The sequence below is a fragment of the Octopus bimaculoides genome, chromosome 27, assembly GCF_046866305.1.
Source record: "Octopus bimaculoides isolate indiv1 chromosome 27, ASM4686630v1, whole genome shotgun sequence".
NCBI lineage: Eukaryota > Metazoa > Mollusca > Cephalopoda > Octopoda > Octopodidae > Octopus > Octopus bimaculoides.
The window spans coordinates 18,011,263-18,035,777 of record NC_142954.1 but is presented as its reverse complement, the minus strand read 5'-3'; the positions used below and the strand labels follow the sequence as shown (position 1 = coordinate 18,035,777).

At 39.9% G+C, this 24,515-nt stretch overlaps 1 long non-coding RNA gene across 1 annotated transcript in view; it reads left to right on the top strand.

The window, feature by feature from the left end:
* Positions 1 to 24,515, top strand: part of LOC149130874 (uncharacterized) — a 144,530-nt gene that overhangs the window by 90,242 nt on the left and 29,773 nt on the right. The gene's annotated exons all lie outside the window — the stretch shown is intronic.

Here is a 24,515-nt window from a genome sequence, read left to right as displayed (position 1 = left end):
GTAATACGTACGTACGTTCGTTCGTAAGTACGTTCGTTCCTTTGTTTGTTCGTTCGTTCTTTCGTTAATTCCTGCCTATGTAATACGTACGTTCGTTCGTAAGTACCTTCGTTCCTTTGTTTGTTCGTTCGTTCTTTCGTTTATTCCTGCCTATGTAATACGTACGTTCGTTCGTAAGTACGTTCGTTCATTTGTTTGTTCGTTCGTTCTTTCGTTATTTCTTGCCTATGTAATACGTACGTTCGGTCGTTCGTAAGTACGTTCGTTCCTTTGTTCGTTCGTTCTTTCGTTAATTCCTGCCTATGTAATACGTACGTTCGGTCGTTCGTAAGTACGTTCGTTCATTTGTTTGTTCGTTCGTTCTTTCGTTATTTCCTGCCTATGTAATACGTACGTTCGTTCCTTTGTTTGTTCGTACGTTCTTTCGTTAATTCCTGCCTATGTAATACGTACGTTCGTTCCTTTGTTTGTTCGTTCGTTCTTTCGTTATTTCCTGCCTATGTAATACGTACGTTCGTAAGTACCTTCGTTCCTTTGTTTGTTCGTTCGTTCTTTCGTTAATTCCTGCCTATGTAATACGTACGTTCGGTCGTTCGTAAGTACGTTCGTTCCTTTGTTTGTTCGTTCGTTCTTTCGTTATTTCCTGCCTATGTAATACGTACGTTCGTTCCTTTGTTTGTTCGTTCGTTCTTTCGTTAATTCCTGCCTATGTAATACGTACTTTCGTAAGTACGTTCGTTCCTTTGTTTGTTCGTTCGTTCTTTCGTTAATTCCTGCCTATGTAATACGTACTTTCGTTCGTTCGTAAGTACGTTCGTTCCTTTGTTTGTTCGTTCGTTCTTTCGTTAATTCCTGCCTATGTAATACGTACTTTCGTTCGTTTGTATGTACGTTCGTTCGTTCTTTCGTTCTTTCCTGCCTATGTAATACCTACGTTCGTTCGTAAGTACGTTCGTTCCTTTGTTTGTTCGTTCGTTCTTTCGTTAATTCCTGCCTATGTAATACGTACGTTCGTTCCTTTGTTTGTTCGTTCGTTCTTTGGTTAATTCCTGCCTATGTAATACGTATGTTCGTTCGTAAGTACGTTCGTTCATTTGTTTGTTCGTTCGTTCTTTCGTTATTTCCTGCCTATGTAATACGTACGTTCGTTCGTTCGTAAGTACGTTCGTTCGTTCGTAAGTACGTTCGTTCCTTTTTTGTTCGTTTGTTCTTTCGTTAATTCCTGCCTATGTAATACGTCCTTTAGTTCGTTCGTAAGTACGTTCGTTCCTTTGTTTGTTCGTTCGTTCGTTCTTTCGTTAATTCCTGCCTATGTAATACGTACGTTCGTTCGTAAGTACGTTCGTTCATTTGTTTGTTCGTTCGTTCTTTCGTTATTTCCTGCCTATGTAATACGTACGTACGTTCGTTCCTTTGTTTGTTCGTTCGTTCTTTCGTTAATTCCTGCCTATGTAATACGTACGTTCGTTCGTAAGTACGTTCGTTCCTTTGTTTGTTCGTTCGTTCTTTCGTTAATTCCTGCCTATGTAATACGTTCTTTCGTTCGTAAGTACGTTCGTTCATTTGTTTGTTCGTTCGTTCTTTCGTTATTTCCTGCCTATGTAATACGTACGTTCGGTCGTTCGTAAATACGTTCGTTCCTTTGTTTGTTCGTTCGTTCTTTCGTTAATTCCTGCCTTTGTAATACGTACGTTCGGTCGTTCGTAAGTACGTTCGTTCATTTGTTTGTTCGTTCGTTCTTTCGTTATTTCCTGCCTATGTAATACGTACGTTCGTAAGTACGTTCGTTCCTTTATTTGTTCGTTCGTTCTTTCGTTAATTCCTGCCTATGTAATACGTACTTTCGTTCGTTCGTAAGTACGTTCGATCCTTTGTTTGTTCGTTCGTTCTTTCGTTATTTCCTGCTTATGTAATACGTACGTACGTTCGTTCGTAAGTACGTTCGTTCCTTTGTTTGTTCGTTCGTTCTTTCGTTAATTCCTGCCTATGTAATACGTACGTTCGTTCGTAAGTACCTTCGTTCCTTTGTTTGTTCGTTCGTTCTTTCGTTTATTCCTGCCTATGTAATACGTACGTTCGTTCGTAAGTACGTTCGTTCATTTGTTTGTTCGTTCGTTCTTTCGTTATTTCTTGCCTATGTAATACGTACGTTCGGTCGTTCGTAAGTACGTTCGTTCCTTTGTTCGTTCGTTCTTTCGTTAATTCCTGCCTATGTAATACGTACGTTCGGTCGTTCGTAAGTACGTTCGTTCATTTGTTTGTTCGTTCGTTCTTTCGTTATTTCCTGCCTATGTAATACGTACGTTCGTTCCTTTGTTTGTTCGTACGTTCTTTCGTTAATTCCTGCCTATGTAATACGTACGTTCGTTCCTTTGTTTGTTCGTTCGTTCTTTCGTTATTTCCTGCCTATGTAATACGTACGTTCGTAAGTACCTTCGTTCCTTTGTTTGTTCGTTCGTTCTTTCGTTAATTCCTGCCTATGTAATACGTACGTTCGGTCGTTCGTAAGTACGTTCGTTCCTTTGTTTGTTCGTTCGTTCTTTCGTTATTTCCTGCCTATGTAATACGTACGTTCGTTCCTTTGTTTGTTCGTTCGTTCTTTCGTTAATTCCTGCCTATGTAATACGTACTTTCGTAAGTACGTTCGTTCCTTTGTTTGTTCGTTCGTTCTTTCGTTAATTCCTGCCTATGTAATACGTACTTTCGTTCGTTCGTAAGTACGTTCGTTCCTTTGTTTGTTCGTTCGTTCTTTCGTTAATTCCTGCCTATGTAATACGTACTTTCGTTCGTTCGTATGTACGTTCGTTCGTTCTTTCGTTCTTTCCTGCCTATGTAATACCTACGTTCGTTCGTAAGTACGTTCGTTCCTTTGTTTGTTCGTTCGTTCTTTCGTTAATTCCTGCCTATGTAATACGTACGTTCGTTCCTTTGTTTGTTCGTTCGTTCTTTGGTTAATTCCTGCCTATGTAATACGTATGTTCGTTCGTAAGTACGTTCGTTCATTTGTTTGTTCGTTCGTTCTTTCGTTATTTCCTGCCTATGTAATACGTACGTTCGTTCGTTCGTAAGTACGTTCGTTCCTTTTTTGTTCGTTCGTTCTTTCGTTAATTCCTGCCTATGTAATACGTACGTTCGTTCGTTCATTTGTTTGTTCGTTCGTTCTTTCGTTAATTCCTGCCTATGTAATACGTACGTTCGTTCGTAAGTACGTTCGTTCATTTGTTTGTTCGTTCTTTCGTTATTTCCTGCCTATGTAATACGTACGTTCGGTCGTTCGTAAGTACGTTCGTTCCTTTGTTTGTTCGTTCGTTCTTTCGTTAATTCCTGCCTATGTAATACGTACGTTCGGTCGTTCGTAAGTACGTTCGTTCCTTTGTTTGTTCGTTCTTTCGTTATTTCCTGCCTATGTAATACGTACGTTCGTAAGTACGTTCGTTCCTTTGTTTGTTCGTTCGTTCTTTCATGAATTCCTGCCTATGTAATACGTACTTTCGTTCGTTCGTAAGTACGTTCGTTCCTTTGTTTGTTCGTTCGTTCTTTCGTTATTTCCTGCCTATGTAATACGTACGTTCGGTCGTAAGTACGTTCGTTCCTTTGTTTGTTCGTTCGTTCTTTCGTTAATTCCTGCCTATGTAATACGTACTTTCGTAAGTACGTTCGTTCCTTTGTTTGTTCGTTCGTTCTTTCGTTGTTTCCTGCCTATGTAATACGTACGTACGTTCGTTCCTTTGTTTGTTCGTTCGTTCTTTCGTTAATTCCTGCCTATGTAATACGTACGTTCGTTCCTTTGTTTGTTCGTTCGTTCTTTCGTTATTTCCTGCCTATGTAATACGTACGTTCGTAAGTACCTTCGTTCCTTTGTTTGTTCGTTCGTTCTTTCGTTAATTCCTGCCTATGTAATACGTACGTTCGGTCGTTCGTAAGTACGTTCGTTCCTTTGTTTGTTCGTTCGTTCTTTCGTTATTTCCTGCCTATGTAATACGTACGTTCGTTCCTTTGTTTGTTCGTTCGTTCTTTCGTTAATTCCTGCCTATGTAATACGTACTTTCGTAAGTACGTTCGTTCCTTTGTTTGTTCGTTCGTTCTTTCGTTAATTCCTGCCTATGTAATACGTACTTTCGTTCGTTCGTAAGTACGTTCGTTCCTTTGTTTGTTCGTTCGTTCTTTCGTTAATTCCTGCCTATGTAATACGTACTTTCGTTCGTTCGTATGTACGTTCGTTCGTTCTTTCGTTCTTTCCTGCCTATGTAATACCTACGTTCGTTCGTAAGTACGTTCGTTCCTTTGTTTGTTCGTTCGTTCTTTCGTTAATTCCTGCCTATGTAATACGTACGTTCGTTCCTTTGTTTGTTCGTTCGTTCTTTGGTTAATTCCTGCCTATGTAATACGTATGTTCGTTCGTAAGTACGTTCGTTCATTTGTTTGTTCGTTCGTTCTTTCGTTATTTCCTGCCTATGTAATACGTACGTTCGTTCGTTCGTAAGTACGTTCGTTCGTTCGTAAGTACGTTCGTTCCTTTTTTGTTCGTTTGTTCTTTCGTTAATTCCTGCCTATGTAATACGTACGTTCGTTCGTTCATTTGTTTGTTCGTTCGTTCTTTCGTTAATTCCTGCCTATGTAATACGTACGTTCGTTCGTAAGTACGTTCGTTCATTTGTTTGTTCGTTCTTTCGTTATTTCCTGCCTATGTAATACGTACGTTCGGTCGTTCGTAAGTACGTTCGTTCCTTTGTTTGTTCGTTCGTTCTTTCGTTAATTCCTGCCTATGTAATACGTACGTTCGGTCGTTCGTAAGTACGTTCGTTCCTTTGTTTGTTCGTTCTTTCGTTATTTCCTGCCTATGTAATACGTACGTTCGTAAGTACGTTCGTTCCTTTGTTTGTTCGTTCGTTCTTTCATGAATTCCTGCCTATGTAATACGTACTTTCGTTCGTTCGTAAGTACGTTCGTTCCTTTGTTTGTTCGTTCGTTCTTTCGTTATTTCCTGCCTATGTAATACGTACGTTCGGTCGTAAGTACGTTCGTTCCTTTGTTTGTTCGTTCGTTCTTTCGTTAATTCCTGCCTATGTAATACGTACTTTCGTAAATACGTTCGTTCCTTTGTTTGTTCGTTCGTTCTTTCGTTGTTTCCTGCCTATGTAATATGTACGTACGTTCGTTCCTTTGTTTGTTCGTTCGTTCTTTCGTTAATTCCTGCCTATGTAATACGTACTTTCGTTCGTTCGTAAGTACGTTCGTTCCTTTGTTTGTTCGTTCGTTCTTTTGTTAATTCCTGCCTATGTAATACGTACTTTCGTTCGTTCGTAAGTACGTTCGTTCCTTTGATTGTTCGTTCGTTCTTTCGTTCTTTCCTACCTATGTAATACCTACGTTCGTTCGTTTGTAAGTACGTTCGTTCCTTTGTTTGTTCGTTCGTTCTTTCGTTAATTCCTGCCTATGTAATACGTACGTACGTTCGTTCCTTTGTTTGTTCGTTCGTTCTTTCGTTAATTCCTGCCTATGTAATACGTACTTTAGTTCGTTCGTAAGTACGTTCGTTCCTTTGTTTGTTCGTTCGTTCTTTCGTTAATTCCTGCCTATGTAATACGTACGTTCGGTCGTTTGTAAGTACGTTCGTTCCTTTGTTTGTTCGTTCGTTCTTTCGTTATTTCCTGCCTATGTAATACGTACGTTCGTTCCTTTGTTTGTTCGTTCGTTCTTTCGTTAATTCCTGCCTATGTAATACGTACTTTCGTAAGTACGTTCGTTCCTTTGTTTGTTCGTTCGTTCTTTCGTTAATTCCTGCCTATGTAATACGTACTTTCGTTCGTTCGTAAGTACGTTCGTTCCTTTGTTTGTTCGTTCGTTCTTTCGTTAATTCCTGCCTATGTAATACGTACTTTCGTTCGTTCGTTCTTTCGTTCTTTCCTGCCTATGTAATACCTACGTTCGTTCGTAAGTACGTTCGTTCCTTTGTTTGTTCGTTCGTTCTTTCGTTAATTCCTGCCTATGTAATACGTACGTTCGTTCCTATGTTTGTTCGTTCGTTCTTTGGTTAATTCCTGCCTATGTAATACGTACGTTCGGTCGTTCGTAAGTACATTCGTTCCTTTGTTTGTTCGTTCGTTCTTTCGTTAATTCCTGCCTATGTAATACGTACGTTCGGTCGTTCGTAAGTACGTTCGTTCCTTTGTTTGTTCGTTCTTTCGTTATTTCCTGCCTATGTAATACGTACGTTCGGTCGTTCGTAAGTACGTTCGTTCCTTTGTTTGTTCGTTCGTTCTTTCGTTAATTCCTGCCTATGTAATACGTACGTTCGGTCGTTCGTAAGTACGTTCGTTCCTTTGTTTGTTCGTTCTTTCGTTATTTCCTGCCTATGTAATACGTACGTTCGTAAGTACGTTCGTTCCTTTGTTTGTTCGTTCGTTCTTTCATGAATTCCTGCCTATGTAATACGTACTTTCGTTCGTTCGTAAGTACGTTCGTTCCTTTGTTTGTTCGTTCGTTCTTTCGTTATTTCCTGCCTATGTAATACGTACGTTCGGTCGTAAGTACGTTCGTTCCTTTGTTTGTTCGTTCGTTCTTTCGTTAATTCCTGCCTATGTAATACGTACTTTCGTTCGTTCGTAAGTACGTTCGTTCCTTTGTTTGTTCGTTCGTTCTTTTGTTAATTCCTGCCTATGTAATACGTACTTTCGTTCGTTCGTAAGTACGTTCGTTCCTTTGATTGTTCGTTCGTTCTTTCGTTCTTTCCTGCCTATGTAATACCTACGTTCGTTCGTTTGTAAGTACGTTCGTTCCTTTGTTTGTTCGTTCGTTCTTTCGTTAATTCCTGCCTATGTAATACGTACGTACGTTCGTTCCTTTGTTTGTTCGTTCGTTCTTTCGTTAATTCCTGCCTATGTAATACGTACTTTAGTTCGTTCGTAAGTACGTTCGTTCCTTTGTTTGTTCGTTCGTTCTTTCGTTAATTCCTGCCTATGTAATACGTACGTTCGTAAGTACCTTCGTTCCTTTGTTTGTTCGTTCGTTCTTTCGTTAATTCCTGCCTATGTAATACGTACGTTCGGTCGTTCGTAAGTACGTTCGTTCCTTTGTTTGTTCGTTCGTTCTTTCGTTATTTCCTGCCTATGTAATACGTACGTTCGTTCCTTTGTTTGTTCGTTCGTTCTTTCGTTAATTCCTGCCTATGTAATACGTACTTTCGTAAGTACGTTCGTTCCTTTGTTTGTTCGTTCGTTCTTTCGTTAATTCCTGCCTATGTAATACGTACTTTCGTTCGTTCGTAAGTACGTTCGTTCCTTTGTTTGTTCGTTCGTTCTTTCGTTAATTCCTGCCTATGTAATACGTACTTTCGTTCGTTCGTATGTACGTTCGTTCGTTCTTTCGTTCTTTCCTGCCTATGTAATACCTACGTTCGTTCGTAAGTACGTTCGTTCCTTTGTTTGTTCGTTCGTTCTTTCGTTAATTCCTGCCTATGTAATACGTACGTTCGTTCCTTTGTTTGTTCGTTCGTTCTTTGGTTAATTCCTGCCTATGTAATACGTATGTTCGTTCGTAAGTACGTTCGTTCATTTGTTTGTTCGTTCGTTCTTTCGTTATTTCCTGCCTATGTAATACGTACGTTCGTTCGTTCCTTTGTTTGTTCGTTCGTTCGTTATTTCCTGCCTATGTAATACGTACGTACGTTCGTTCGTAAGTACGTTCGTTCCTTTTTTGTTCGTTTGTTCTTTCGTTAATTCCTGCCTATGTAATACGTACGTTCGTTCGTTCATTTGTTTGTTCGTTCGTTCTTTCGTTAATTCCTGCCTATGTAATACGTACGTTCGTTCGTAAGTACGTTCGTTCATTTGTTTGTTCGTTCGTTCTTTCGTTATTTCCTGCCTATGTAATACGTACGTTCGGTCGTTCGTAAGTACGTTCGTTCCTTTGTTTGCTCGTTCGTTCTTTCGTTAATTCCTGCCTATGTAATACGTACGTTCGGTCGTTCGTAAGTACGTTCGTTCCTTTGTTTGTTCGTTCTTTCGTTATTTCCTGCCTATGTAATACGTACGTTCGTAAGTACGTTCGTTCCTTTGTTTGTTCGTTCGTTCTTTCATGAATTCCTGCCTATGTAATACGTACTTTCGTTCGTTCGTAAGTACGTTCGTTCCTTTGTTTGTTCGTTCGTTCTTTCGTTATTTCCTGCCTATGTAATACGTACGTTCGGTCGTAAGTACGTTCGTTCCTTTGTTTGTTCGTTCGTTCTTTCGTTAATTCCTGCCTATGTAATACGTACTTTCGTAAGTACGTTCGTTCCTTTGTTTGTTCGTTCGTTCTTTCGTTGTTTCCTGCCTATGTAATACGTACGTACGTTCGTTCCTTTGTTTGTTCGTTCGTTCTTTCGTTAATTCCTGCCTATGTAATACGTACTTTCGTTCGTTCGTAAGTACGTTCGTTCCTTTGTTTGTTCGTTCGTTCTTTTGTTAATTCCTGCCTATGTAATACGTACTTTCGTTCGTTCCTTTGATTGTTCGTTCGTTCTTTCCTGCCTATGTAATACCTACGTTCGTTCGTTTGTAAGTACGTTCGTTCCTTTGTTTGTTCGTTCGTTCTTTCGTTAATTCCTGCCTATGTAATACGTACGTACGTTCGTTCCTTTGTTTGTTCGTTCGTTCTTTCGTTAATTCCTGCCTATGTAATACGTACTTTAGTTCGTTCGTAAGTACGTTCGTTCCTTTGTTTGTTCGTTCGTTCTTTCGTTAATTCCTGCCTATGTAATACGTACTTTCGTTCGTTCGTAAGTACGTTCGTTCCTTTGTTTGTTCGTTCGTTCTTTCGTTAATTCCTGCCTATGTAATACGTACGTACGTTCGTTCCTTTGTTTGTTCGTTCGTTCTTTCGTTAATTCCTGCCTATGTAATACGTACTTTCGTTCGTTCGTAAGTACGTTCGTTCCTTTGTTTGTTCGTTCGTTCTTTCGTTAATTCCTTCCTATGTAATACGTACTTTCGTTCGTTCGTAAGTACGTTCGTTCCTTTGTTTGTTCGTTCGTTCTTTCGTTAATTCCTGCCTATGTAATACGTACTTTCGTTCGTTCGTAAGTACGTTCGTTCCTTTGTTTGTTCGTTCGTTCTTTCGTTGTTTCCTGCCTATGTAATACGTAGGTACGTTCGTTCCTTTGTTTGTTCGTTCGTTCTTTCGTTATTTCCTGCCTATGTAATACGTACGTACGTTCGTTCGTAAGTACGTTCGTTCCTTTGTTTGTTCGTTTGTTCTTTCGTTAATTCCTGCCTATGTAATACGTACGTTCGTTCGTTCGTAAGTACGTTCGTTCCTTTGTTTATTCGTTCGTTCTTTCGTTATTTCCTGCCTATGTAATACGTATATAGGAAAGTGGGTTATACATCATTAGATGTACACCTGACTTTCCTATATTAAATTAGGTATTATCGGTAACGCAGAACTCCAAACTATCAACACAAACAATATTTATTCATGGTGGAAAATATACAGCTTTAATCTTGGTTGTTGATGTGACAGCGGTGTGTGGTCGTAGCCTCTTGTGTGTGAGAGCACGGTTGTTGAGACGTTGGTATATTGATGTGAGCTGTCTAGCGTGAGTTCGAAAGATGGAGAGACAGCTAGACACGTCCTTGCTCAATCGCTGGCCAGCAAGAAAGAGTTCGATCAAAGCGGGAAAGCTTGGTTGTTGAATTCTACGCATGCGTGAGACTACGCATGCGCACGGCGTTACTACACGTACGTTCGTTCGTTCGTAAGTACGTTCGTTCCTTTGTTTGTTCGTTCGTTCTTTCGTTATTTCCTGCCTATGTAATACGTACGTTCGGTCGTAAGTACGTTCGTTCCTTTGTTTGTTCGTTCGTTCTTTCGTTAATTCCTGCCTATGTAATACGTACGTTCGTTCGTAAGTACGTTCGTTCATTTGATTGTTCGTTCGTTATTTCCTGCCTATGTAATACGTACTTTCGTTCGTTCGTAAGTACGTTCGTTCCTTTGTTTGTCCGTTCGTTCTTTCGTTAATTCCTGCCTATGTAATACGTACGTTCGTTCGTAAGTACGTTCGTTCATTTGTTTGTTCGTTCGTTCTTTCGTTATTTCCTGCCTATGTAATACGTACGTTCGTTCGTAAGTACGTTCGTTCCTTTGTTTGTTCGTTCGTTCTTTCGTTAATACCTGCCTATGTAATACGTACGTTCGTTCGTAAGTACGTTCGTTCCTTTGTTTGTTCGTTCGTTCTTTCGTTATTTCCTGCCTATGTAATACGTACGTACGTTCGTTCCTTTGTTTGTTCGTTCGTTAATTCCTGCCTATGTAATACGTACGTTCGTTCGTAAGTACGTTCGTTCATTTGTTTGTTCGTTTGTTCTTTCGTTAATTCCTGCCTATGTAATACGTACTTTCGTTCGTAAGTACGTTCGTTCATTTGTTTGTTCGTTCGTTCTTTCGTTAATTCCTGCCTATGTAATACGTACGTTCGTTCGTAAGTACGTTCGTTCATTTGATTGTTCGTTCGTTATTTCCTGCCTATGTAATACGTACTTTCGTTCGTTCGTAAGTACGTTCGTTCCTTTGTTTGTCCGTTCGTTCTTTCGTTAATTCCTGCCTATGTAATACGTACGTTCGTTCGTAAGTACGTTCGTTCATTTGTTTGTTCGTTCGTTCTTTCGTTATTTCCTGCCTATGTAATACGTACGTTCGTTCGTAAGTACTTTCGTTCCTTTGTTTGTTCGTTCGTTCTTTCGTTAATACCTGCCTATGTAATACGTACGTTCGTTCGTAAGTACGTTCGTTCCTTTGTTTGTTCGTTCGTTCTTTCGTTATTTCCTGCCTATGTAATACGTACGTACGTTCGTTCCTTTGTTTGTTCGTTCGTTAATTCCTGCCTATGTAATACGTACGTTCGTTCGTAAGTACGTTCGTTCATTTGTTTGTTCGTTTGTTCTTTCGTTAATTCCTGCCTATGTAATACGTACTTTCGTTCGTAAGTACGTTCGTTCCTTTGTTTGTTCGTTCGTTCTTTCGTTAATTCCTGCCTATGTAATACGTACGTTCGTTCGTAAGTACGTTCGTTCATTTGATTGTTCGTTCGTTATTTCCTGCCTATGTAATACGTACTTTCGTTCGTTCGTAAGTACGTTCGTTCCTTTGTTTGTCCGTTCGTTCTTTCGTTAATTCCTGCCTATGTAATACGTACGTTCGTTCGTAAGTACGTTCGTTCATTTGTTTGTTCGTTCGTTCTTTCGTTATTTCCTGCCTATGTAATACGTACGTTCGTAAGTACGTTCGTTCCTTTGTTTGTTCGTTCGTTCTTTCGTTAATACCTGCCTATGTAATACGTACGTTCGTTCGTAAGTACGTTCGTTCCTTTGTTTGTTCGTTCGTTCTTTCGTTATTTCCTGCCTATGTAATACGTACGTACGTTCGTTCCTTTGTTTGTTCGTTCGTTAATTCCTGCCTATGTAATACGTACGTTCGTTCGTAAGTACGTTCGTTCATTTGTTTGTTCGTTTGTTCTTTCGTTAATTCCTGCCTATGTAATACGTACTTTCGTTCGTAAGTACGTTCGTTCATTTGTTTGTTCGTTCGTTCTTTCGTTATTTCCTGCCTATGTAATACGTACGTTCGGTCGTTCGTAAGTACGTTCGTTCCTTTGTTTGTTCGTTCGTTCTTTCGTTAATTCCTGCCTATGTAATACGTACTTTAGTTCGTTCGTAAGTACGTTCGTTCCTTTGTTTGTTCGTTCGTTCTTTCGTTAATTCCTGCCTATGTAATACGTACGTACGTTCGTTCCTTTGTTTGTTCGTTCGTTCTTTCGTTAATTCCTGCCTATGTAATACGTACTTTCGTTCGTTCGTAAGTACGTTCGTTCCTTTGTTTGTTCGTTCGTTCTTTCGTTAATTCCTTCCTATGTAATACGTACTTTCGTTCGTTCGTAAGTACGTTCGTTCCTTTGTTTGTTCGTTCGTTCTTTCGTTAATTCCTGCCTATGTAATACGTACTTTCGTTCGTTCGTAAGTACGTTCGTTCCTTTGTTTGTTCGTTCGTTCTTTCGTTGTTTCCTGCCTATGTAATACGTAGGTACGTTCGTTCCTTTGTTTGTTCGTTCGTTCTTTCGTTATTTCCTGCCTATGTAATACGTACGTACGTTCGTTCGTAAGTACGTTCGTTCCTTTGTTTGTTCGTTTGTTCTTTCGTTAATTCCTGCCTATGTAATACGTACGTTCGTTCGTTCGTAAGTACGTTCGTTCCTTTGTTTATTCGTTCGTTCTTTCGTTATTTCCTGCCTATGTAATACGTATATAGGAAAGTGGGTTATACATCATTAGATGTACACCTGACTTTCCTATATTAAATTAGGTATTATCGGTAACGCAGAACTCCAAACTATCAACACAAACAATATTTATTCATGGTGGAAAATATACAGCTTTAATCTTGGTTGTTGATGTGACAGCGGTGTGTGGTCGTAGCCTCTTGTGTGTGAGAGCACGGTTGTTGAGACGTTGGTATATTGATGTGAGCTGTCTAGCGTGAGTTCGAAAGATGGAGAGACAGCTAGACACGTCCTTGCTCAATCGCTGGCCAGCAAGAAAGAGTTCGATCAAAGCGGGAAAGCTTGGTTGTTGAATTCTACGCATGCGTGAGACTACGCATGCGCACGGCGTTACTACACGTACGTTCGTTCGTTCGTAAGTACGTTCGTTCCTTTGTTTGTTCGTTCGTTCTTTCGTTATTTCCTGCCTATGTAATACGTACGTTCGGTCGTAAGTACGTTCGTTCCTTTGTTTGTTCGTTCGTTCTTTCGTTAATTCCTGCCTATGTAATACGTACGTTCGTTCGTAAGTACGTTCGTTCATTTGATTGTTCGTTCGTTATTTCCTGCCTATGTAATACGTACTTTCGTTCGTTCGTAAGTACGTTCGTTCCTTTGTTTGTCCGTTCGTTCTTTCGTTAATTCCTGCCTATGTAATACGTACGTTCGTTCGTAAGTACGTTCGTTCATTTGTTTGTTCGTTCGTTCTTTCGTTATTTCCTGCCTATGTAATACGTACGTTCGTTCGTAAGTACGTTCGTTCCTTTGTTTGTTCGTTCGTTCTTTCGTTAATACCTGCCTATGTAATACGTACGTTCGTTCGTAAGTACGTTCGTTCCTTTGTTTGTTCGTTCGTTCTTTCGTTATTTCCTGCCTATGTAATACGTACGTACGTTCGTTCCTTTGTTTGTTCGTTCGTTAATTCCTGCCTATGTAATACGTACGTTCGTTCGTAAGTACGTTCGTTCATTTGTTTGTTCGTTTGTTCTTTCGTTAATTCCTGCCTATGTAATACGTACTTTCGTTCGTAAGTACGTTCGTTCATTTGTTTGTTCGTTCGTTCTTTCGTTATTTCCTGCCTATGTAATACGTACGTTCGGTCGTTCGTAAGTACGTTCGTTCCTTTGTTTGTTCGTTCGTTCTTTCGTTAATTCCTGCCTATGTAATACGTACGTTCGTAAGTACGTTCGTTCCTTTGTTTGTTCGTTCGTTCTTTCGTTATTTCCTGCCTATGTAATACGTACGTTCGTAAGTACGTTCGTTCCTTTGTTTGTTCGTTCGTTCTTTCGTTAATTCCTGCCTATGTAATACGTACTTTCGTTCGTTCGTAAGTACATTCGTTCCTTTGTTTGTTCGTTCGTTCTTTCGTTATTTCCTGCCTATGTAATACGTACGTTCGGTCGTAAGTACGTTCGTTCCTTTGTTTGTTCGTTCGTTCTTTCGTTAATTCCTGCCTATGTAATACGTACTTTCGTAAGTACGTTCGTTACTTTGTTTGTTCTTTCGTTGTTTCCTGCCTATGTAATACGTACGTACGTTCGTTCCTTTGTTTGTTCGTTCGTTCTTTCGTTAATTCCTGCCTATGTAATACGTACTTTAGTTCGTTCGTAAGTACGTTCGTTCCTTTGTTTGTTCGTTCGTTCTTTCGTTATTTCCTGCCTATGTAATACGTACTTTCGTTCGTTCGTAAGTACGTTCGTTCCTTTGTTTGTTCGTTCGTTCTTTCGTTGTTTCCTGCCTATGTAATACGTACGTACGTTCGTTCCTTTGTTTGTTCGTTCGTTCTTTCGTTAATTCCTGCCTATGTAATACGTACTTTCGTTCGTTCGTAAGTACGTTCGTTCCTTTGTTTGTTCGTTCGTTCTTTCGTTAATTCCTGCCTATGTAATACGTACATTCGTTCGTTCGTAAGTACGTTCGTTCGTTCTTTCGTTGTTTCCTGCCTATGTAATACGTAGGTACGTTCGTTCGTAAGTACGTTCGTTCCTTTGTTTGTTCGTTCGTTCTTTCGTTAATTCCTGCCTATGTAATACGTACTTTCGTTCGTTCGTAAGTACGTTCGTTCCTTTGTTTGTTCGTTCGTTCTTTCGTTAATTCCTGCCTATGTAATACGTACATTCGTTCGTTCGTAAGTACGTTCGTTCCTTTGTTTGTTCGTTCGTTCTTTCGTTGTTTCCTGCCTATGTAATACGTAGGTACGTTCGTTCGTAAGTACGTTCGTTCCTTTGTTTGTTCGTTCGTTCTTTCGTTAATTCCTGCCTATGTAATACGTACTTTCGTTTGTTCGTAAGTACGTTCGTTCCTTTGTTTGTTCGTTAGTTCTTTCGTTATTTCCTGCCTACGTAATACGTACGTTCGTTCCTTTCTATGTTCGTTCGTTCTTTCGTTATTTCCTGCCTATGTAATACGTATATAGGAAAGTGGGTTATACATCATTAGATGTACACCTGACTTTCCTATATTAAATTAGGTATTATCGGTAACGCAGAACTCCAAACTATCAACACAAACAATATTTATTCATGGTGGAAAATATTCAGCTTAAATCTTGGTTGTTGGTGTGACAGCGGTGTGTGGTCGTAGCCTCTTGTGTGTGAGAGCACGGTTGTTGAGATGTTGGTATATTGATGTGAGCTGTCTGGCGTGAGTTCGAAAGATGGAGAGACAGCTAGACACGTCCTTGCTCAATCGCTGGCCAGCAAGAAAGAGTTCGATCAAAGCGGGAAAGCTTGGTTGTTGAATTCCACGCATGCGTGAGACTACGCATGCGCACGGCGTTACTACACGTACGTTCGTTCGTTCGTAAGTACGTTCGTTCCTTTGTTTGTTCGTTCGTTCTTTCGTTATTTCCTGCCTATGTAATACGTACGTTCGGTCGTAAGTACGTTCGTTCCTTTGTTTGTTCGTTCGTTCTTTCGTTAATTCCTGCCTATGTAATACGTACGTTCGTTCATTTGATTGTTCGTTCGTTCTTTCGTTATTTCCTGCCTATGTAATACGTACTTTCGTTCGTTCCTTTGTTTGTTCGTTCGTTCTTTCGTTAATTCCTGCCTATGTAATACGTACGTTCGGTCGTTCGTAAGTACGTTCGTTCCTTTGTTTGTTCGTTCGTTCGTTAATTCCTGCCTATGTAATACGTTCGTTCGTTCGTAAGTACGTTCGTTCATTTGTTTGTTCGTTCGTTCTTTCGTTATTTCCTGCCTATGTAATACGTACGTTCGTTCGTAAGTACGTTCGTTCCTTTGTTTGTTCGTTCGTTCTTTCGTTAATTCCTGCCTATGTAATACGTACGTTCGTTCGTAAGTACGTTCTTTCCTTTGTTTGTTCGTTCGTTCTTTCGTTATTTCCTGCCTATGTAATACGTACGTACGTTCGTTCCTTTGTTTGTTCGTTCGTTCTTTCGTTAATTCCTGCCTATGTAATACGTACGTACGTTCGTTCCTTTGTTTGTTCGTTCGTTCTTTCGTTAATTCCTGCCTATGTAATACGTACGTTCGTTCGTAAGTACGTTCGTTCATTTGTTTGTTCGTTCGTTCTTTCGTTATTTCCTGCCTATGTAATACGTACGTTCGGTCGTTCGTAAGTACGTTCGTTCCTTTGTTTGTTCGTTCGTTCTTTCGTTAATTCCTGCCTATGTAATACGTACGTTCGGTCGTTCGTAAGTACGTTCGTTCATTTGTTTGTTCGTTCGTTCTTTTGTTATTTCCTGCCTATGTAATACGTACGTTCGTAAGTACGTTCGTTCCTTTGTTTGTTCGTTCGTTCTTTCGTTAATTACTGCCTATGTAATACGTACGTTCGTAAGTACGTTCGTTCCTTTGTTTGTTCGTTCGTTCTTTCGTTATTTCCTGCCTATGTAATACGTACGTTCGGTCGTATGTACGTTCGTTCCTTTGTTTGTTCGTTCGTTCTTTCGTTGTTTCCTGCCTATGTAATACGTACGTACGTTCGTTCCTTTTTTTGTTCGTTCGTTCTTTCGTTAATTCCTGCCTATGTAATACGTACTTTCGTTCGTTCGTAAGTACGTTTGTTCCTTTGATTGTTCGTTCGTTCTTTCCTGCCTATGTAATACCTACGTTCGTTCGTTTGTAAGTACGTTCGTTCCTTTGTTTGTTCGTTCGTTCTTTCGTTAATTCCTGCCTATGTAATACGTACGTACGTTCGTTCGTTCCTTTGTTTGTTCGTTCGTTCCTTCGTTGTTTCCTGCTTATGTAATACGTACGTACGTTCGTTCGTAAGTACGTTCGTTCCTTTGCTTGTTCGTTCGTTCTTTCGTTAATTCCTGCCTATGTAATACGTACTTTCGTTCGTTCGTAAGTACGTTCGTTCCTTTGTTTGTTCGTTCGTTCTTTCGTTATTTCCTGCCTATGTAATACGTACTTTCGTTCGTTCGTAAGTACGTTCGTTCCTTTGTTTGTTCGTTCGTTCTTTCGTTAATTCCTGCCTATGTAATACGTACTTTCGTTCGTTCGTAAGTACGTTCGTTCCTTTGTTTGTTCGTTCGTTCTTTCGTTAATTCCTGCCTATGTAATACGTACTTTCGTTCCTTTGTTTGTTCGTTCGTTCTTTCGTTATTTCCTGCCTATGTAATACGTACGTACGTTCTTTTCTTTGTTTGTTCGTTCGTTCTTTCGTTAATTCCTGCCTATGTAATACGTACGTTCGTTCGTTCGTAAGTACGTTCGTTCCTTTGTTTGTTCGTTCGTTTTTTCGTTGTTTCCTGCCTATGTAATACGTTCGTTCGTTCGTAAGTACGTTCGTTCCTTTGTTTGTTCGTTCGTTCTTTCGTTAATTCCTGCCTATGTAATACGTACTTTCGTTTGTTCGTAAGTACGTTCGTTCCTTTGTTTGTTCGTTAGTTCTTTCGTTATTTCCTGCCTACGTAATACGTACGTTCGTTCGTTTGTAAGTACGTTCGTTCCTTTGTGTGTTCGTTCGTTCTTTCGTTATTTCCTGCCTATGTAATACGTACTTTCGTTCGTTCGTAAGTACGTTCGTTCCTTTGTTTGTTCGTTCGTTCTTTCGTTGTTTCCTGCCTATGTAATACGTACGTACGTTCGTTCCTTTGTTTGTTCGTTCGTTCTTTCGTTAATTCCTGCCTATGTAATACGTACGTTCGTTCGTAAGTACGTTCGTTCCTTTGTTTGTTCGTTCGTTAATTCCTGCCTATGTAATACGTACGTTCGTTCGTAAGTACGTTCTTTCCTTTGTTTGTTCGTTCGTTCTTTCGTTATTTCCTGCCTATGTAATACGTACGTACGTTCGTTCCTTTGTTTGTTCGTTCGTTCTTTCGTTAATTCCTGCCTATGTAATACGTACGTACGTTCGTTCCTTTGTTTGTTCGTTCGTTCTTTCGTTAATTCCTGCCTATGTAATACGTACGTTCGTTCGTAAGTACGTTCGTTCATTTGTTTGTTCGTTCGTTCTTTCGTTATTTCCTGCCTATGTAATACGTACGTTCGGTCGTTCGTAAGTACGTTCGTTCCTTTGTTTGTTCGTTCGTTCTTTCGTTAATTCCTGCCTATGTAATACGTACGTTCGGTCGTTCGTAAGTACGTTCGTTCATTTGTTTGTTCGTTCGTTCTTTTGTTATTTCCTGCCTATGTAATACGTACGTTCGTAAGTACGTTCGTTCCTTTGTTTGTTCGTTCGTTCTTTCGTTAATTCCTGCCTATGTAATACGTACGTTCGTAAGTACGTTCGTTCCTTTGTTTGTTCGTTCGTTCTTTCGTTATTTCCTGCCTATGTAATACGTACGTTCGGTCGTATGTACGTTCGTTCCTTTGTTTGTTCGTTCGTTCTTTCGTTGTTTCCTGCCTATGTAATACGTACGTACGTTCGTTCCTTTTTTTGTTCGTTCGTTCTTTCGTTAATTCCTGCCTATGTAATACGTACTTTCGTTCGTTCGTAAGTACGTTTGTTCCTTTGATTGTTCGTTCGTTCTTTCCTGCCTATGTAATACCTACGTTCGTTCGTTTGTAAGTACGTTCGTTCCTTTGTTTGTTCGTTCGTTCTTTCGTTAATTCCTGCCTATGTAATACGTACGTACGTTCGTTCGTTCCTTCGTTGTTTCCTGCTTATGTAATACGTACGTACGTTCGTTCGTAAGTACGTTCGTTCCTTTGCTTGTTCGTTCGTTCTTTCGTTAATTCCTGCCTATGTAATACGTACTTTCGTTCGTTCGTAAGTACGTTCGTTCCTTTGTTTGTTCGTTCGTTCTTTCGTTATTTCCTGCCTATGTAATACGTACTTTCGTTCGTTCGTAAGTACGTTCGTTCCTTTGTTTGTTCGTTCGTTCTTTCGTTAATTCCTGCCTATGTAATACGTACTTTCGTTCGTTCGTAAGTACGTTCGTTCCTTTGTTTGTTCGTTCGTTCTTTCGTTAATTCCTGCCTATGTAATACGTACTTTCGTTCCTTTGTTTGTTCGTTCGTTCTTTCGTTATTTCCTGCCTATGTAATACGTACGTACGTTCTTTCCTTTGTTTGTTCGTTCGTTCTTTCGTTAATTCCTGCCTATGTAATACGTACGTTCGTTCGTTCGTAAGTACGTTCGTTCCTTTGTTTGTTCGTTCGTTTTTTCGTTGTTTCCTGCCTATGTAATACGTTCGTTCGTTCGTAAGTACGTTCGTTCCTTTGTTTGTTCGTTCGTTCTTTCGTTAATTCCTGCCTATGTAATACGTACTTTCGTTTGTTCGTAAGTACGTTCGTTCCTTTGTTTGTTCGTTAGTTCTTTCGTTATTTCCTGCCTACGTAATACGTACGTTCGTTCGTTTGTAAGTACGTTCGTTCCTTTGTGTGTTCGTTCGTTCGTTATTTCCTGCCTATGTAATACGTACTTTCGTTCGTTCGTAAGTACGTTCGTTCCTTTGTTTGTTCGTTCGTTCTTTCGTTGTTTCCTGCCTATGTAATACGTACGTACGTTCGTTCCTTTGTTTGTTCGTTCGTTCTTTCGTTAATTCCTGCCTATGTAATACGTACTTTCGTTCGTTCGTAAGTACGTTCGTTCCTTTGTTTGTTCGTTCGTTCTTTCGTTAATTCCTGCCTATGTAATACGTACATTCGTTCGTTCGTAAGTACGTTCGTTCCTTTGTTTGTTCGTTCGTTCTTTCGTTGTTTCCTGCCTATGTAATACGTAGGTACGTTCGTTCGTAAGTACGTTCGTTCCTTTGTTTGTTCGTTCGTTCTTTCGTTAATTCCTGCCTATGTAATACGTACTTTCGTTCGTTCGTAAGTACGTTCGTTCCTTTGTTTGTTCGTTCGTTCTTTCGTTAATTCCTGCCTATGTAATACGTACATTCGTTCGTTCGTAAGTACGTTCGTTCCTTTGTTTGTTCGTTCGTTCTTTCGTTGTTTCCTGCCTATGTAATACGTACGTTCGTTCGTAAGTACGTTCGTTCCTTTGTTTGTTCGTTCGTTCTTTCGTTAATTCCTGCCTATGTAATACGTACGTTCGTTCGTAAGTACGTTCTTTCCTTTGTTTGTTCGTTAGTTCTTTCGTTATTTCCTGCCTACGTAATACGTACGTTCGTTCGTTTGTAAGTACGTTCGTTCCTTTGTGTGTTCGTTCGTTCGTTATTTCCTGCCTATGTAATACGTACTTTCGTTCGTTCGTAAGTACGTTCGTTCCTTTGTTTGTTCGTTAGTTCTTTCGTTATTTCCTGCCTACGTAATACGTACGTTCGTTCGTTTGTAAGTACGTTCGTTCCTTTGTGTGTTCGTTCGTTCGTTATTTCCTGCCTATGTAATACGTACTTTCGTTCGTTCGTAAGTACGTTCGTTCCTTTGTTTGTTCGTTCGTTCTTTCGTTGTTTCCTGCCTATGTAATACGTACGTACGTTCGTTCCTTTGTTTGTTCGTTCGTTCTTTCGTTAATTCCTGCCTATGTAATACGTACTTTCGTTCGTTCGTAAGTACGTTCGTTCCTTTGTTTGTTCGTTCGTTCTTTCGTTAATTCCTGCCTATGTAATACGTACATTCGTTCGTTCGTAAGTACGTTCGTTCCTTTGTTTGTTCGTTCGTTCTTTCGTTGTTTCCTGCCTATGTAATACGTAGGTACGTTCGTTCGTAAGTACGTTCGTTCCTTTGTTTGTTCGTTCGTTCTTTCGTTAATTCCTGCCTATGTAATACGTACTTTCGTTCGTTCGTAAGTACGTTCGTTCCTTTGTTTGTTCGTTCGTTCTTTCGTTAATTCCTGCCTATGTAATACGTACATTCGTTCGTTCGTAAGTACGTTCGTTCCTTTGTTTGTTCGTTCGTTCTTTCGTTGTTTCCTGCCTATGTAATACGTACGTTCGTTCGTAAGTACGTTCGTTCCTTTGTTTGTTCGTTCGTTCTTTCGTTAATTCCTGCCTATGTAATACGTACGTTCGTTCGTAAGTACGTTCTTTCCTTTGTTTGTTCGTTCGTTCTTTCGTTATTTCCTGCCTATGTAATACGTACTACGTTCGTTCCTTTGTTTGTTCGTTCGTTCTTTCGTTAATTCCTGCCTATGTAATACGTACGTTCGTTCGTAAGTACGTTCGTTCCTTTGTTTGTTCGTTCGTTCTTTCGTTAATTCCTGCCTATATAATACGTACGTTCGTTCGTAAGTACGTTCGTTCATTTGTTTGTTCGTTCGTTCTTTCGTTATTTCCTGCCTATGTAATACGTACGTTCGGTCGTTCGTAAGTACGTTCGTTCCTTTGTTTGTTCGTTCGTTCTTTCGTTAATTCCTGCCTATGTAATACGTACGTTCGGTCGTTCGTAAGTACGTTCGTTCATTTGTTTGTTCGTTCGTTCTTTTGTTATTTCCTGCCTATGTAATACGTACGTTCGTTCCTTTGTTTGTTCGTTCGTTCTTTCGTTAATTCCTGCCTATGTAATACGTACGTTCGTTCCTTTGTTTGTTCGTTCGTTCTTTCGTTATTTCCTGCCTATGTAATACGTACGTTCGGTCGTATGTACGTTCGTTCCTTTGTTTGTTCGTTCGTTCTTTCGTTGTTTCCTGCCTATGTAATACGTACGTACGTTCGTTCCTTTTTTTGTTCGTTCGTTCTTTCGTTAATTCCTGCCTATGTAATACGTACTTTCGTTCGTTCGTAAGTACGTTTGTTCCTTTGATTGTTCGTTCGTTCTTTCCTGCCTATGTAATACCTACGTTCGTTCGTTTGTAAGTACGTTCGTTCGTTCTTTCGTTAATTCCTGCCTATGTAATACGTACGTACGTTCGTTCGTTCCTTTGTTTGTTCGTTCGTTCCTTCGTTGTTTCCTGCTTATGTAATACGTACGTACGTTCGTTCGTAAGTACGTTCGTTCCTTTGCTTGTTCGTTCGTTCTTTCGTTAATTCCTGCCTATGTAATACGTACTTTCGTTCGTTCGTAAGTACGTTCGTTCCTTTGTTTGTTCGTTCGTTCTTTCGTTAATTCCTGCCTATGTAATACGTACTTTCGTTCGTTCGTAAGTACGTTCGTTCCTTTGTTTGTTCGTTCGTTCTTTCGTTAATTCCTGCCTATGTAATACGTACTTTCGTTCCTTTGTTTGTTCGTTCGTTCTTTCGTTATTTCCTGCCTATGTAATACGTACGTACGTTCTTTCCTTTGTTTGTTCGTTCGTTCTTTCGTTAATTCCTGCCTATGTAATACGTACGTTCGTTCGTTCGTAAGTACGTTCGTTCCTTTGTTTGTTCGTTCGTTTTTTCGTTGTTTCCTGCCTATGTAATACGTTCGTTCGTTCGTTCCTTTGTTTGTTCGTTCGTTCTTTCGTTAATTCCTGCCTATGTAATACGTACTTTCGTTTGTTCGTAAGTACGTTCGTTCCTTTGTTTGTTCGTTAGTTCTTTCGTTATTTCCTGCCTACGTAATACGTACGTTCGTTCGTTTGTAAGTACGTTCGTTCCTTTGTGTGTTCGTTCGTTCTTTCGTTATTTCCTGCCTATGTAATACGTACTTTCGTTCGTTCGTAAGTACGTTCGTTCCTTTGTTTGTTCGTTCGTTCTTTCGTTGTTTCCTGCCTATGTAATACGTACGTACGTTCGTTCCTTTGTTTGTTCGTTCGTTCTTTCGTTAATTCCTGCCTATGTAATACGTACTTTCGTTCGTTCGTAAGTACGTTCGTTCATTTGTTTGTTCGTTCGTTCTTTCGTTAATTCCTGCCTATGTAATACGTACATTCGTTCGTTCGTAAGTACGTTCGTTCCTTTGTTTGTTCGTTCGTTCTTTCGTTGTTTCCTGCCTATGTAATACGTAGGTACGTTCGTTCGTAAGTACGTTCGTTCCTTTGTTTGTTCGTTCGTTCTTTCGTTAATTCCTGCCTATGTAATACGTACTTTCGTTCGTTCGTAAGTACGTTCGTTCCTTTGTTTGTTCGTTCGTTCTTTCGTTAATTCCTGCCTATGTAATACGTACATTCGTTCGTTCGTAAGTACGTTCGTTCCTTTGTTTGTTCGTTCGTTCTTTCGTTGTTTCCTGCCTATGTAATACGTAGGTACGTTCGTTCGTAAGTACGTTCGTTCCTTTGTTTGTTCGTTCGTTCTTTCGTTAATTCCTGCCTATGTAATACGTACTTTCGTTTGTTCGTAAGTACGTTCGTTCCTTTGTTTGTTCGTTAGTTCTTTCGTTATTTCCTGCCTACGTAATACGTACGTTCGTAAGTACGTTCGTTCCTTTGTTTGTTCGTTCGTTCTTTCGTTATTTCCTGCCTATGTAATACGTACGTTCGGTCGTATGTACGTTCGTTCCTTTGTTTGTTCGTTCGTTCTTTCGTTGTTTCCTGCCTATGTAATACGTACGTACGTTCGTTCCTTTTTTTGTTCGTTCGTTCTTTCGTTAATTCCTGCCTATGTAATACGTACTTTCGTTCGTTCGTAAGTACGTTTGTTCCTTTGATTGTTCGTTCGTTCTTTCCTGCCTATGTAATACCTACGTTCGTTCGTTTGTAAGTACGTTCGTTCCTTTGTTTGTTCGTTCGTTCTTTCGTTAATTCCTGCCTATGTAATACGTACGTACGTTCGTTCGTTCCTTTGTTTGTTCGTTCGTTCCTTCGTTGTTTCCTGCTTATGTAATACGTACCTACGTTCGTTCGTAAGTACGTTCGTTCCTTTGTTTGTTCGTTCGTTCTTTCGTTGTTTCCTGCCTATGTAATACGTAGGTACGTTCGTTCGTAAGTACGTTCGTTCCTTTGTTTGTTCGTTCGTTCTTTCGTTGATTCCTGCCTATGTAATACGTACTTTCGTTTGTTCGTAAGAACGTTCGTTCCTTTATTTGTTCGTTAGTTCTTTCGTTATTTCCTGCCTACGTAATACGTACGTTCGTTCCTTTCTATGTTCGTTCGTTCTTTCGTTATTTCCTGCCTATGTAATACGTATATAGGAAAGTGGGTTATACATCATTAGATGTACACCTGACTTTCCTATATTAAATTAGGTATTATCGGTAACGCAGAACTCCAAACTATCAACACAAACAATATTTATTCATGGTGGAAAATATACAGCTTAAATCTTGGTTGTTGATGTGACAGCGGTGTGTGGTCGTAGCCTCTTGTGTGTGAGAGCACGGTTGTTGAGACGTTGGTATATTGATGTGAGCTGTCTGGCGTGAGTTCGAAAGATGGAGAGACAGCTAGACACGTCCTTGCTCAATCGCTGGCCAGCAAGAAAGAGTTCGATCAAAGCGGGAAAGCTTGGTTGTTGAATTCCACGCATGCGTGAGACTACGCATGCGCACGGCGTTACTACACGTACGTTCGTTCGTTCGTAAGTACGTTCGTTCCTTTGTTTGTTCGTTCTTTCGTTATTTCCTGCCTATGTAATACGTACGTTCGGTCGTAAGTACGTTCGTTCCTTTGTTTGTTCGTTCGTTCTTTCGTTAATTCCTGCCTATGTAATACGTACGTTCGTTCGTAAGTACGTTCGTTCATTTGATTGTTCGTTCGTTCTTTCGTTATTTCCTGCCTATGTAATACGTACTTTCGTTCGTTCCTTTGTTTGTTCGTTCGTTCTTTCGTTAATTCCTGCCTATGTAATACGTACGTTCGGTCGTTCGTAAGTACGTTCGTTCCTTTGTTTGTTCGTTCGTTCGTTAATTCCTGCCTATGTAATACGTACGTTCGTTCATTTGTTTGTTCGTTCGTTCTTTCGTTATTTCCTGCCTATGTAATACGTACGTTCGTTCGTAAGTACGTTCGTTACTTTGTTTGTTCGTTCGTTCTTTCGTTAATTCCTGCCTATGTAATACGTACT